Here is a 13707-nt window from a genome sequence, read left to right on the forward strand (position 1 = left end):
AACAAGAGCACAACAATAAGTATCTACAATTTATATATATATATATAAATATATATATATATATATATATATATATATATATATATATATATATATATATATATATATATAAAATCAATAAATTTACAATTATAGATATTCACACACAAAATAAATATTAACAATATAATGTTTATAAAATCCGATTCGTAATGGCCTCTTATGGTGGTTCATATGTCAGCAGGGTCCCTCCAGTGTTCCTCCAATTGGTCCTTCTTCGGTATCCCGTCCTACACAGGAAAAATGTCCACATGTGTGCAACATGTGTTCAACATATATTTTACATATATATTTTACATGTGTAAAACACATAAAAGGAGCACACATATATAAAGTGTTTAATTTCACACACGTTTAACATGTGTTTAATATGTGTTAAACATGTGTGAAATTAAACAGGGCATATTTTATATGTGTAAAACAAATATTCTATAATAAAGGTACGATCATCTTTACTTAAGCTTTCATTTAAAATATATTACGTACAGTGTGCTTCTTATGCAAACTATTCCTTGATATCAATGTATAGATCATCAGTATACTATTGCAGATGCATACCAGGCATATAAAAAAAATAATAACAAAAACTTCATTAATTTTTTTTCAGGAGTTTATTCTTCATTGCCATGTTACAATTCATTTCTCTCTTCCTTGTTCCTGTAAATAAAAAGAAAAATTACACATACATAATTATGTATTGATTTTATTTCATATTTAACACCATTAGTTATTATTTTCGCTGTCTCTGTTTTACAGTATACATGTACACTTGTTACACTATCCAATGATATTACATTATATAGATTCAATACTAGAATTCATACAGAAATATATTAGATAAGTACCTGGTAATCTAGGTCAGAATATGTATTTATATTGTAAAAGTGAAATCACAACAAATCTTTTAACTTATCTCTTGGTAACCCTTGATTCTTCTTTCTTTTTCCCACAGAAGCCCCTTATATGTTCGGTCTATTGTCTCTTTTATTGATGCATAGAACTCAGGTGACGGAAAAAATCTCAAGTTAGTATATAGTCATGGTATATTTCATAGATTGAAGGATATAAATTAAATTGTCATTAGAGAATCAAATTTTCATTTTAATTTAAATACATGTATTTCTCTATCAGAACTTCCATACATGTAGTTATTAATATGTTTTGCGGTGCGACCGTTGGGGCGAGCGCAGCAGGTGATCAAAAATGAATTATGATAAATCAATAAAAATAAAAGTAGTGACGTAAAGTAAATGAATTTGAATGCTGATTAAAATCATATCTTTGTAACGCTCCGAAATTATGATAGTCGCTGAATAAAGTGTAGCGACATCAGAATTTGTCGGAGCGGATCAAAGATCTGATTTTAATCAAATTGTTTATATACTGGTCGCACGCCAGTATAGAATTTATCTCAGAATAAATGTTCATTGTTGTTGAATAATAAAGATTTAAACATAATGTAAATTAAATTGCAGATTATTTCCTCTTTTCTTGCAGCAGACATTTTTCTTAAAATTACAAATAAAAATTGACTTATCACAGACCCCCCCCCCCCCCGTTTAAAAAACCCCAAATTTACGTATAAAAACATTTGTTGATCACATAAGGAAAATGGATCCCCCGGGAGCATGTAATACCGTAAATAGTAGTGAAAATAAAGACACCTTTGAGCAGCTAAAGAGCTAAAGGCATACCACGCACTCCCCATTCCTCACCCAGATTAGAATTTTTCTGATTTTGAGAATTTTATTTTTCTTTTTGCTTGTGAAGATTTTTTGAATGATGTTGCCACGCCCCATTTAAAAAACGTTCCTGGGAATTACCGTAAATATAGTGAAAAAATAAATGTGAGTATTCATCCAAATGAGAGCGAGTTACAGTTGTTTCCTGTCTCTGAAGAAACGTCCCGATTCGTTAGCTCTGCAAGATTTTGAGAAGATTTTGGTATTTATATTTCAGCAGATTTACAATAACTACTTAGAGTAGGTTCCCCTTATTGTGACGTCAAAGTTCACGTCGGTCAAGTGTAGTCTGTCTCTTTGAAAACACACAAGAAAAAACTACGCGAAAAATACTGTTTTGTTTACTTAAAAAGCATGATGTTCTGGAAATTACACAACTTATCTGTTTCTCAAAAGTTTTACTTTGATTCTCGCGAGATGGTATCCAGTCTAGTGAGATCAGCCGACATTGAGGAATTGCATTGTGGGTCGAAATTTAATGACGCCAAAAAATTCTGTCGGATCAATGTGTAAGAAATCCATTGTGACGTCACTCGAAAGGACGATAACTCCGTTAGTCTTAAAAGTAATGGAAATTGGCGATGTGTTATTTACAATGCATACATGTACATAGTCTTTTACCTTTTTTTCGTGAGAGTGTGAAATGGGAAACCATAATTACAGGGAACTACTGGGACGATTAAAACAAGGCATTACTGGTTCGATTTACTGACGCCAAAAAAAATCCGTTGAATGAATGTGCAAATAGTCCGAATTTTCTATTCACACACGCCTTGCCGGTAGAGCTCTCTTCGCGCCGGCGCTGCGCGCCGCCGAGCTGCACTAGCTACTATATACAATCATGCATGTATATAATATAATCATAATTCTCACCTTTAAACTCTGGCCAGAACTTCTAACATTCGGTAAACTTTTTCATTGTTAAGAATGCCCTCTGAAAGAAATGAAGAAAAAAAGCAAAATTCTTTGATAAAGTATCATTCAATAAATAGTTATATATATTTATACACATGTACATGATGCATTTTATTTGTACATAATTATGTACCCTAAAGATGACTAGTATTGTTGATTTTTATTCTTATATTAGTATATCATACACATGATTTTACAAAATCAGACTTACAAGTGCTACTGTCATCTTCTTTCTCCTCATGTCCACAGGGCTCTTTTCTGGTGGAGTGAATTGCCTGTACAAATAATTGCACAGGTCATCCTGGGGGAGAGGGTCTCAAAGTCCATTGTAGAGTGGAACAGCTAAGAAAAATAAACACCAGACTTTAAATATTAAAACTAAAAAACAGATATTTGTTTAAAGCAATATGAGCTGCAATTTTCATGTTGAATTGTTTTTTAAGAAAATGTTTTTTTTCTACTAAAATGACAAAAAATATCATGGCTTTTAAATTTCTGTCAGCTCTGTTTTTGTGGGAAAAGCCATTAAATAGCCTTAATTGGAGCAAAATTGAATTATTGTCGTCCTGTACAAAAATTGATCAGCTATATATACCTTATAAGTGAACTCTTTTTTCTGACAAAAATTAATGATTTTTTCAAATCTTATTTACCAAAAAAGTTTAGGTTACAGGCAGACTTATCACACTAGCGTGTTTTTGCGACAAAAGAAAATTCTAAAATATACAGCTCATATTGCTTTAAATCAGTCACTGTATACACATGTAAAAGAAGTCATTGTTGTACATCCTAGAATTACCATTATTACAACTATAAAAAACTGAAATATCCAGATTTTCAGAATTATAATGCTGTTTTGCAAGTACATGTACATGTTATACAATAATTGTTACAAGTGCTGTTGATTGTTAAAAACCAACAGCAATTTTAAGAAGTCTGAAATAAGAAATAATAAAACAAACAATTTTTCATGCAGCCATCAGTGGATACCAAGCAGCTTTATTAAACAGAATTCTGATACTACACATATTTTTGCAGCAGAACTGGCAAACTAACCTAAAAAAAAAACTAGCCATCTCTATGTCGATCTAACTTCAACTTCCTTCTTTTCAATGCACTGACCTTAGCAATTCATGTGTGGACTGGGTTTTTTCTAAAATGGTAATATCAACTTAACACAATCATCAGAGGTTTTTAAACTGGCATAAAATAAATATTGAATTATGAGGAGGAAAACAGACATATTATGATAATATTTGTTTCAAATAAACCTGAAATATTTGTAAAAGTTAGATTTTCAACACTTAAAAATTACGGTACAATATACAGAAATTCTTGATATTAACAATACAATCAGAACTCCACGTATTTAGATTTAATTACCATGATTTGTCACTTTTATACCAGCTGCAGTGTAGAACTGTCTATGAAATCAAGAAGAATGTCTGGATCTTGAAAAATTCATTACCCTATGTCTTAGGACTTCCTGACCGACCAAATATTGGTAGCCATTTTCTACAAAAAAATAAATTCCACACAATAGTTGTATTTATACAATAAGTTGCATATCTTAGTACATAGAGAAAGATACAAAAGAAAGTCAAGCAACAGTTTTGAAGATAAAAAACTGAATTTTACTTATAATACTTACAACTGCATAAACAGTTTAGCGAGACATATCCCTGCTATTCACTGGGTTAGTTGTGACCTGTCTGAAAATAAAGTGTGTTTAAATTAGCATACAATAAGAACTCACTTAATATATATTAAGTAACCAACTGGACATTTTAGCAACTTGTTACATAATAAGTAACATTTTAAACAATCAATTTAATTTTCAGTTTTGATATATCAACAACAACAACAAAATTATATAAAACTTTCGACTTGGTGCTTTAAGTTTTATGGAATACCTACTCGTTTCTTTGCAACGAGCTTCACTCTAGTTTATTCTTCTTTCACTTTGATTGAAATGTGTCTGATCTAAATAAAAATGTATTTGATAAACATATATTTAATGTTGGCTTAATTTTTAAGCATTGTTCTGTCTATAAATGTGCTTTTTGCCAGCTACAACTGCTTAATTGAAGCTTTGTGGAAAACGTTTACCGACAGACCTAGTACCGTTTACATATAGCAGATGTAGTATATACCTTTATATGTATATATACATTAAATAACCGTATTTGCCTTTACATTTTATCTTAAAACTTTCATCAAGTTCACCTAAGTAGATTGGATCAGCATCGATCGTTTCCAATACAGGTTTCTTGTTTTCAACCCAAAATTTCATGGGAAACACAAGCTCTGAGCTACTTTTCGCGTTATAAGATGACTAGGTTGCTACCAGCAATATTTATATAATTTTACAATACAAATAAATGAATAGGAATGATTGACAAAACTTGCTTTTAGCCTCAAATCGAATATCTGCAAATGATTCAACATCTTCTGCTTCCGTGACGTAAAAAATGCAAACGACAAAATGGTAAAGCCAATCGAGATAAAAATCCGGAATTGGTTAACAAAGAGCTAAAGCCACGAAGGGTCAAAATCGGCCTAATATCCATATTTAACAATATTACCAGGAAACAATCTCAGAACAATGTACTTCACAAAAATATAAGCCTTGGCTTGGTTTGGTCCCTATCAATGGTGTAGGACGCATGGGAAGAACATGTGTTTAACATTGGTTTACAAACGCTTTATGACGTCATATTAAAAACAATGGCATTAGCTTTTCATGAATAAATTCAAACTACTAAAATTATTTAAAATCAGTGCACAATTACAATGTTAAGTTCTTTAACCCAAACGCCAGAGTAAAACATTTACATTCATATACATTTCATGGATTATTTGAGCTTCAATTTTTTTTTATTGAAATTGATAGAGAATTTTGTTAACTTGCTTAAAGTAAATATGATTATAGTAATCCGTCAACTTATTTTATTTTTAAGTCAGGAAACAAGTGTTTAAACGTTCAAATCAACTTAAACCCTACTCCAAAAGCTGATAAGTACAACGTACATCAGATACTAGTAATTCACCGGGGTATTTTTCTAGCGATTGGGGGGAGGGGGGATGCAAGAAAAGTTTTACGTGAGTTTCAGGCAAAGCGTGAACACAACAAGCGTGTATCGTGTAAAACGGTTTTTTTTTCATGCGGTTCCTCTTTAAGCATTTACATGGACAGTAGGAACAAATAGAATTTGAGTAGAAATTTTTTCATATACTTTTCATACCGTTACAAAGATTTAAATACACAATATCAATCAAAGTTTTATATAAAGTTTGAAGAAATGACCTCTATAGACATTTAATTCTTAACCAAGTGTTGGTAATATTTTACGTTTTTGTTGTTAATAGCATATGACAAGCATCCCAATAGCTCGTACATGTATTTTCCTTCAATAACTGAAATTATATTGTTGTGAACAATCAGCAAACATATCACTTGGATATTCCATAACACCCGATTTAACTGAACCAGTCAATCAAGCTCTATTTGTTTTTTTTTTGTCTTTGTTTGTTTGGTTTTGGTTTTGTTTTGTTTTTTTTTTTGGGGGGGGGGGGGTGCTGGATTGTGAAGCGTTTCGTTGTTGTCAGCAGTCATTAGAAGTAACTTTAAATAAGTTTGAATATTAATTTTGATTAATTTTACAATTTAAATGAAAGTGTTTTCCCTAGCTATAGAACATTTTAATGCATAGGGGAAGTTTGTCAGAGTAAGTTCGGTGCGGCGTAAAAGCGCCCCAGTTGGCAAAATCACTGCGCGTTTAAATAATACAACAATTTGCTGATATGTACTATAATTCATGCAATTTTATGAAATCTACATCAACAAATATTATTTAAATTCATAATCATATTTATCTACAATTTTTCTGGTGTTCTGACAAAACTTATAACATTTTTTTTTTCAAAATCAATTTTTGGGAGTTCATTTTAATCAACTCTCCTATGCAGTTACTCTGGCAAACCGAAAGTGAAACAGTGTTTGGACCTAAGCACAAATTATCACCGCTGACAAGACTTAGTTCTTCAAAATAATAGAAAAATTCAAAGTAATGTATGCTGAAGCATTGTTTTTCAAGGAAACTTATCAATAAACACTTTGAAAATACAAATGTAGTCAGATTTTATAATACGAACAACTAAGATATTTTTATAGTCTCATGTATTCCTACGCCAGAGTTTATATACTAGTAGCCTCGTTCAACCAAACGCTCGGCTGTCTCCGTATAAATCTCCGACAAGCAGAGAGGCTCTTTTACTTGTCGGAGATTAACGGAGACAGCCGAGCGTCTGGTTGAACGAGACTAGAGTTCGATATTAATAGTGCTTGGATCCATAATTTTTTTTAAAAATTGCTTTGATTACTTATACATAGTTTGAAATCTATCTTTAAATATTACACAACATGATTCATATGGGGTTTCTCGAAATTCTTGTCGGAAAAGTCTAACAATCATATAATAAAAAGTGCGTAATTCAAAAACATACTAGAAACTAATTGCCATGCAAGATAAGAAATAATAATCGATAAAATCAACTCCCGTCTGTACTTCAGTACTTTCATTTCAAGAGGCTAGCCTTCACAAGAAATATAGATTCAAAAGGCAGTTCAAAACCCTCTGTCCTATTCTTTTTCCTACATATTATTTAGAGAGTTTTTTTAAGGGAGGGGGTGAAGAAGAAATAGGCAGAACAAGTCAATACATTTACAGCAAACTTGATTCAACTTGTTCTGGACAGTGTATATTTCTTGTTTAAATCGGGGGTTTATATAAAAGTTTCTATGATATCGTGAAACCAGTCCCCTTCCCTTTACATACATGAGTGTAAACAGTCAATCATTTTTAGAGGCATAGTATATACGATGCTTCTATTCATGTGACAACGCTTCCGTGTATTTCCTTTATTCTCAAGTTTCCAATATCCTTGCGACAAATAAACCGTTCAAGCATATCGAAACCAAGCTAACACCATCGAGTGAACTTTGTGCTGTTTTTAGATCTTGGAAAATCCACAACATTCGATAATGGCGGAGATGTCGGAGAGGGCACATTATATTGAAACAAAAAGTAATCACGCCTCTATTTATGCATTTATTACCGATTAATAAACTCAGATTTAATATATATCAATTGTCTTTTCACCATATTAACCATTTACCACATTGGCCCCTCTTGCTGAGATCAATGTCGAAGTTGGCGACGCTCCCTGCGCGTGCAAGCGATTTATGAAGTTTGAGCGGAGAAACGACAACTTTATATCTACTAAACACTGTTAAGATGTAAAATAAACGGAAAAAAGATTTTTGCTATATAACAAGATGCATACCGAGACGCATGGCGGCACTGTGTGATGCATGACGGGGGATCTTCAATGCATGGCGGTACCGCGGTAAACGGTAAACGACCTGAATGATTGGAGAATGTGCAAATAATTAAACTGAATTATTTCCATGAAAAATTATCTCTACTTACTCATTGCGATGGGAAAAAATCCATGATAATCATAATCAATGTTTTTATCTACAACAATATTGATTAAGACTTATCTTTTGTTCCAAGTTATTAACCTTTAAATTAAAACATAAACAGCAGAAAATGAAACACTAGAAAAAAACCTACATCTCCATGGAATTGAACACACTTAGGAATTCCAATAAATGGAACGAATTTAAATATTTTTCGTAAGTATGCCGTTATACGAATCTGAATGTTAATTCATTCATTTCTTCGACAAATCAGTACACGGTGTTCGAGTTAAACAAAAAGGTCGCCCCTTTTGTAAACAGTGACCATGGCGACACGGTGATGAGTGTTATATAATGATGGATTTATGCAGTTATCATAGCACAAAGGGATACTTTAAGAGTTTACATTTTATCCAATTACCTTTTCATTTCAAGAATTATCGTATTGATAAGTTGACTTTGGCCTTTTAATACAAAATCAACGGTCATAGGCGAGCTAAAACGTTATACCTGCAATATTAAGACGACGTACCTGTATACGCTTAGTATTAAAACGAGTGTTTTTCGTTTTCAGTTAAAACTAACATAAAAACAAAAAAAAACTTCATATTTTTGCATCTCAAAACATTTCTGTAATCAGACAAGCAATATAGAGGCATTATTTAAAATATATTTGAGGGGTATTCCCCGTGATTCTACTGTTCCGATAAGTGTGAAGCTGAATGTAAAGTTGGATTTTAGATGTGGCCACACCTCTTGAACAAAATAAAAGTATGCAATATTTTTGCATTTTTGTACTCACTTCTAAAAGTTATATATCTAATTTTGTTCATCGGATGTGGCCATCTGGAAAATTTGGAATAAATGCTATAAAATTGATATTTTTAAGCGAAAAACGCTAAAGCGCGCGTGTTTTAACGTCTACAGTACAGCTATGACGTCATAGCAGAATTTTTTTGAGGTACTTTTTTTACGCTCAATACCTATAGGTTTTATTTTCATTACTATTTTTCCTCTCCGCTTTTTTTCATTTTCCATGAAAAATAGGCCAATATTGGCCCTTCGTGGCTTTTTCTGTAAGTCAGTCGGCAAAAGTTTGTTAAATAAATTTTATTTTTACAAGTATTTACTAATAAATGCATAAATATAGGTGAAAGTCATGAAATGAATAATAAATTAAACATTTTGTTTTCGTGTATATGTTCTTTTAAACATGTATTAAACATATATTATTTTACATATGTGTTAAACATATGTAAAATGTATATGTTACACACGTGTATAATATATGTGTACAACATATAAATTTTAAAACATGTGTTGTACACATGCATTATATGTGCAAAACATGTGTAAAATTATACACATATTTTACAGATGTGGACAATTTTCCTGTGTATATGATTTAATATTGTATCATATTAAAAATAGTGTATTATATCATACAATACCATATCAAAGGAATCATGTTATATCATTTAACAACAAACACGTCTATCAAGCAGGTTTGAGTGATGTAGGAGATTTTTTAGCATCTTTGATAATGGAGATCAGGCTCTGCATCTGAAGCTATCACTACGAATCATTTATGTTAAAGTTAAATCAACTTTGCAAGCTATTATCTATAAAACATGTGACCTGTTCCAAAAAACTAAACCTCATCAAGCATCCGAAACCTATGGCTCATATTCAACATTCAAGCCTGTCAGGTGCATCAGTATCATAAGACGCATCATCCATACAAGTTTAGTGAAATTAGTACAGGTAATAACTAAAATATAATCATCAGAGGGCACCTGTTTCAAAAACTTTAACCAGGTCTTAAAACATTAACCTCCTCCAGCATCCAAAATCAATGGCCCAGATTCAGCATTCATGCCTATCTAATGCATCAGTATTATAAGATACACCATCCATGCTAGTTTGGTGAAGTTAGGACCAGTAGCAACTAAGATATAATCATGAGCGGGCCCCTGCTCTAAAATCTTTAACCTGCTCCTAAAACCTTATCCTCCTCCAGCATCCAAAACCTATGGCTCAGATTCAGCATTCAAGCCTGTCTGATGCATCAGTATCATAAATCCCAACACCCATGCAAGTTTGGGGACGTTAGGACCAGTAATAACTAAGATATATTCATCAGGAGCGCTGCCAGCCAAATGGCTACACCCGTGATTATCGGCTCTACATAGGAAAATTTGATGAGATGCAAGGACAAATCATAGGAGAGAGAGTTGTAAAACACTTGTGCAAGGACATTAAATGGAAAGGTCATCATGTCTTTTTTGACAGGTTTGAATAAATTGTATTACGATATACTTTGCCTTTCTTTGTTTGCTCACCAGGAATGAATTCTAGCTTTCCTGTAAAAAATAATCATGTTTCTGAACTATTTTACAACTTACATTATTACAAATTTTTCACTTCAATTCCTTTGGTCCAGTGCCTGGAAAATTATGGAATATATGCATGTGGGACCATCAAGGCAAACAGGAGGGGATTTCCCACGGAACTGAAAAAAAACCTAAATTGGGGATGCCAAGCAAGTGCAGCATGAAAACATGGTCATTACTGTTTGAAATGATAATAAATTAGTAAGATTTTGTTTATCATTGTATATACTGTACCGGTGTATTTTGGATCAATTTTTTATCACAATAGTTTATGCAACTGCTTATTATGCAGAGGGTTTTAACACCTTCGTTATATGTAAAGGCATGAACCTGATTCATCTCTCTGTGTGTTCAACTAGGTAACAATGAGCATTAACTCTAACTAGTGTACCCTGTAGTGTACCTGGATTACACCCACTAAAGCTAAATAATGGTATTCCCATTTCAACATTATGATAGTTTGAATCTTTCTGAGAAAGAAATTACCAAGAATCCCGGAGGTATCTCGATGGAAAATTCGCACGGCTAATGAAGAACAACAGCAAAGGCACACGAACAGGAGCTGTTACATATTGAAAATGGTACGTAAAGTTGTTTCTAAAAAAAAAGCAAACGATATGTCTTTTTTATATTAATGGAACAACTTTTATTTTGATGAATGTTGTTATCTGGTATTAATGTACTTTAAAAGGATTTCTTAAAATAATTAATGAGAATTTTTTTAAAATTCTGCATTGCCATATAATCTTTCTCGATTGTCTATATTCTTGATAAATGCGAGACATATTTTTATTGCTCATAGTTGCATTCATGTTTCAAAAAGCACTTTATTTATTATTAATATATATTATTAATATTGTACATATATTGCCTTACCTTTCTTACTCCGACACTCCCTTAGCAGCAAAACTTTCGGACAACCCCGTGCTGATGTGTAGTTTAAAAAACATTCGGACAACCCCGTGCTGACTGTGAAGTTAAAAAATCTACATTTAAAAGTGAACAAACTAAATTTTTAATGGTTAAGCTAAACATCTGCATGTGGAGTTGGATCATAGCTTCACCTACGTGTAATTCACATTTGCCTGTATTTATTATGAGAAATGACCAAACGCCTTCGTTATTTTATTGGTTACTGGTTTTAAAGAATTACATCGTAGGTTTCAGGTCGTATCTAAAAACAACAGTTAGTTAACAGTGCGTTAATTTGGTATCAGGGTATTTAAGAATTGTCGTTTATTTTATGCCCGGAAGAAAATGTAGGTTTCAATTCTTTTAAGAGGGAGGTTAGTAATTATAGAATACATTGAATGATATAATAAAATTGACCTTCCTTAAGATTATTAAAGAAAATTAAGCAATAAACACAATTGATGTGCATGTATATCTCTTGACGATCCGACAGAAAAAAAAATAACAATGTATCAAATGTGTTAATATATTCTATCGAGTTTTTGAAATACCTTTCAGGACATTAAAAAGTTTATAAGCTAAAACAGGATGCACATTCCACTAAAGTGCGCTATAACCCAGTATTTCGGAAAAACCCTTCAAAACTTTAGATGCGCTTTGATTTTTCTGTCTGATAAGGTATAAAATGCCTTTAAAATTGATTACAGAGAAAAATTACAGGTTGAGTATTAAAGTTAAGCATTCACACACCTGAACGGATACCTACATGTATACCAGTTTCAACGTTGTCATGCTCGGTAATACATTAATGACACTAAATAATCAAAACTGCATTTAACAAGTAGGTGGTTTTTCCACTATCGCAGATTTTCGAAAATATTTATTTGATGTCCTAAAAAAATCAACCCAATCTCTGTGCATAAATAAAATGTAAAAGAATTTTGGAATTTTGATAGACAGTATGCAATTTAATTTTAGATATTGATTTTCGAAAATATTTATTTAATGCTTAAAAATAAATCAACCCAATCTCAGTGCATTAATGAATAGTTGTAAAAAGAATTTTGATAGACGGTATGCAATTTAATTTTAGATACCGATGATTCTTCTTTTTTTCAATCCTGTCCACAAGCTCGTTCACCATTTTAACACACCCACTCTTCCATATAACTAAATCAGGAGATAAAAATTAAAATTTAGTAAAAACGTTGGTCCCTTGGCTAAAGTATTCTTAACACACTATCTATATTATTCATGCATCTGTTGTGCCTACACCGTAAGTATTTTCTGATATGCAATGCATGTAAAATTAGAACGGACTGTCCTGATACCTACTTTGCCTTTGCATCACATTTTAGAAGTTCAAATTATTTTTGCAAATGTAATTTGTTAAATAATAGTGTAATTGAAAATTTTAAAAGGTCCAAAGGTTATAACAAGTTGCTGTCCTTTAAAAAAGGACTACAATACGTGGACCATTTGTATGTGTTTCCAACGAAAACGCGAAAGCCTAAAGATTATCAGAGATTCCACCGACTCTAGCCCTCTGCTTTTAACCACTAAATTTGTACGTTGTATTACGTATGCATGTCTGTATAGCCCTGACTTTTTATCTCAGAATTTAAAGGATTCATACTTCTAAAGTAATTATGATCTATCTATGAATGAAGTTTGCATGTACAGTATCAGGCATTCGGTGAATTCTACTATTTGTGCACATGTCATGTTGTAAATTTTGAATTTACTGGGTGGGTGTAAATACAAAATTTACACTTGTCATGTTGTAAATTTTGTATTTACACCCACCCAGTAAATTCAAAATTTACAACATGACACACACATTACGATTCGCACTACTTTGTTAACTATGCAGTGACAGCGTTGTGTAAAAACTTCATATTTATATGATGCATTTTTCTTGAGATTTAAACTTTTATACAGTGACATAATTATTCAATCATACTTAAATGCTTAAAAAAATTTAATCGGGAAGTTCTCTAGCCTCACCTACTATAAAAGTAAAGTTAAGTTACTTGTGTATTCGGAAAACAACAAAACATTACAAATTATGCTATTTGATGCATGTTGTAGTTTCGGCATAACATTAACTTATTTCATAATACTGATAGTTCATATCACATGCCAATCATTTTTTAAAAGGAATACTTTGTTTCTGTACTGTTTACCGACAACTTTACAATTACCACTCGGAACTACTCGG

At 32.0% G+C, this 13707-nt stretch overlaps 1 long non-coding RNA gene across 1 annotated transcript; it reads right to left on the minus strand.

Moving 5' to 3' along the window:
* Window positions 1–954: 954 nt before the first annotated feature.
* Window positions 955–3308, minus strand: LOC128170089 (uncharacterized). The gene is made up of 3 exons (XR_008241665.1): window positions 2908–3308; window positions 2655–2715; window positions 955–1039 (listed from the first exon to the last, which is right to left on the minus strand). It is a non-coding gene; the product is annotated as an uncharacterized LOC128170089 (long non-coding RNA).
* Window positions 3309–13707: the final 10399 nt, after the last annotated feature.

This window comes from Crassostrea angulata, unplaced genomic scaffold (assembly GCF_025612915.1).
Source record: "Crassostrea angulata isolate pt1a10 unplaced genomic scaffold, ASM2561291v2 HiC_scaffold_308, whole genome shotgun sequence".
Lineage (NCBI taxonomy): Eukaryota > Metazoa > Mollusca > Bivalvia > Ostreida > Ostreidae > Magallana > Magallana angulata.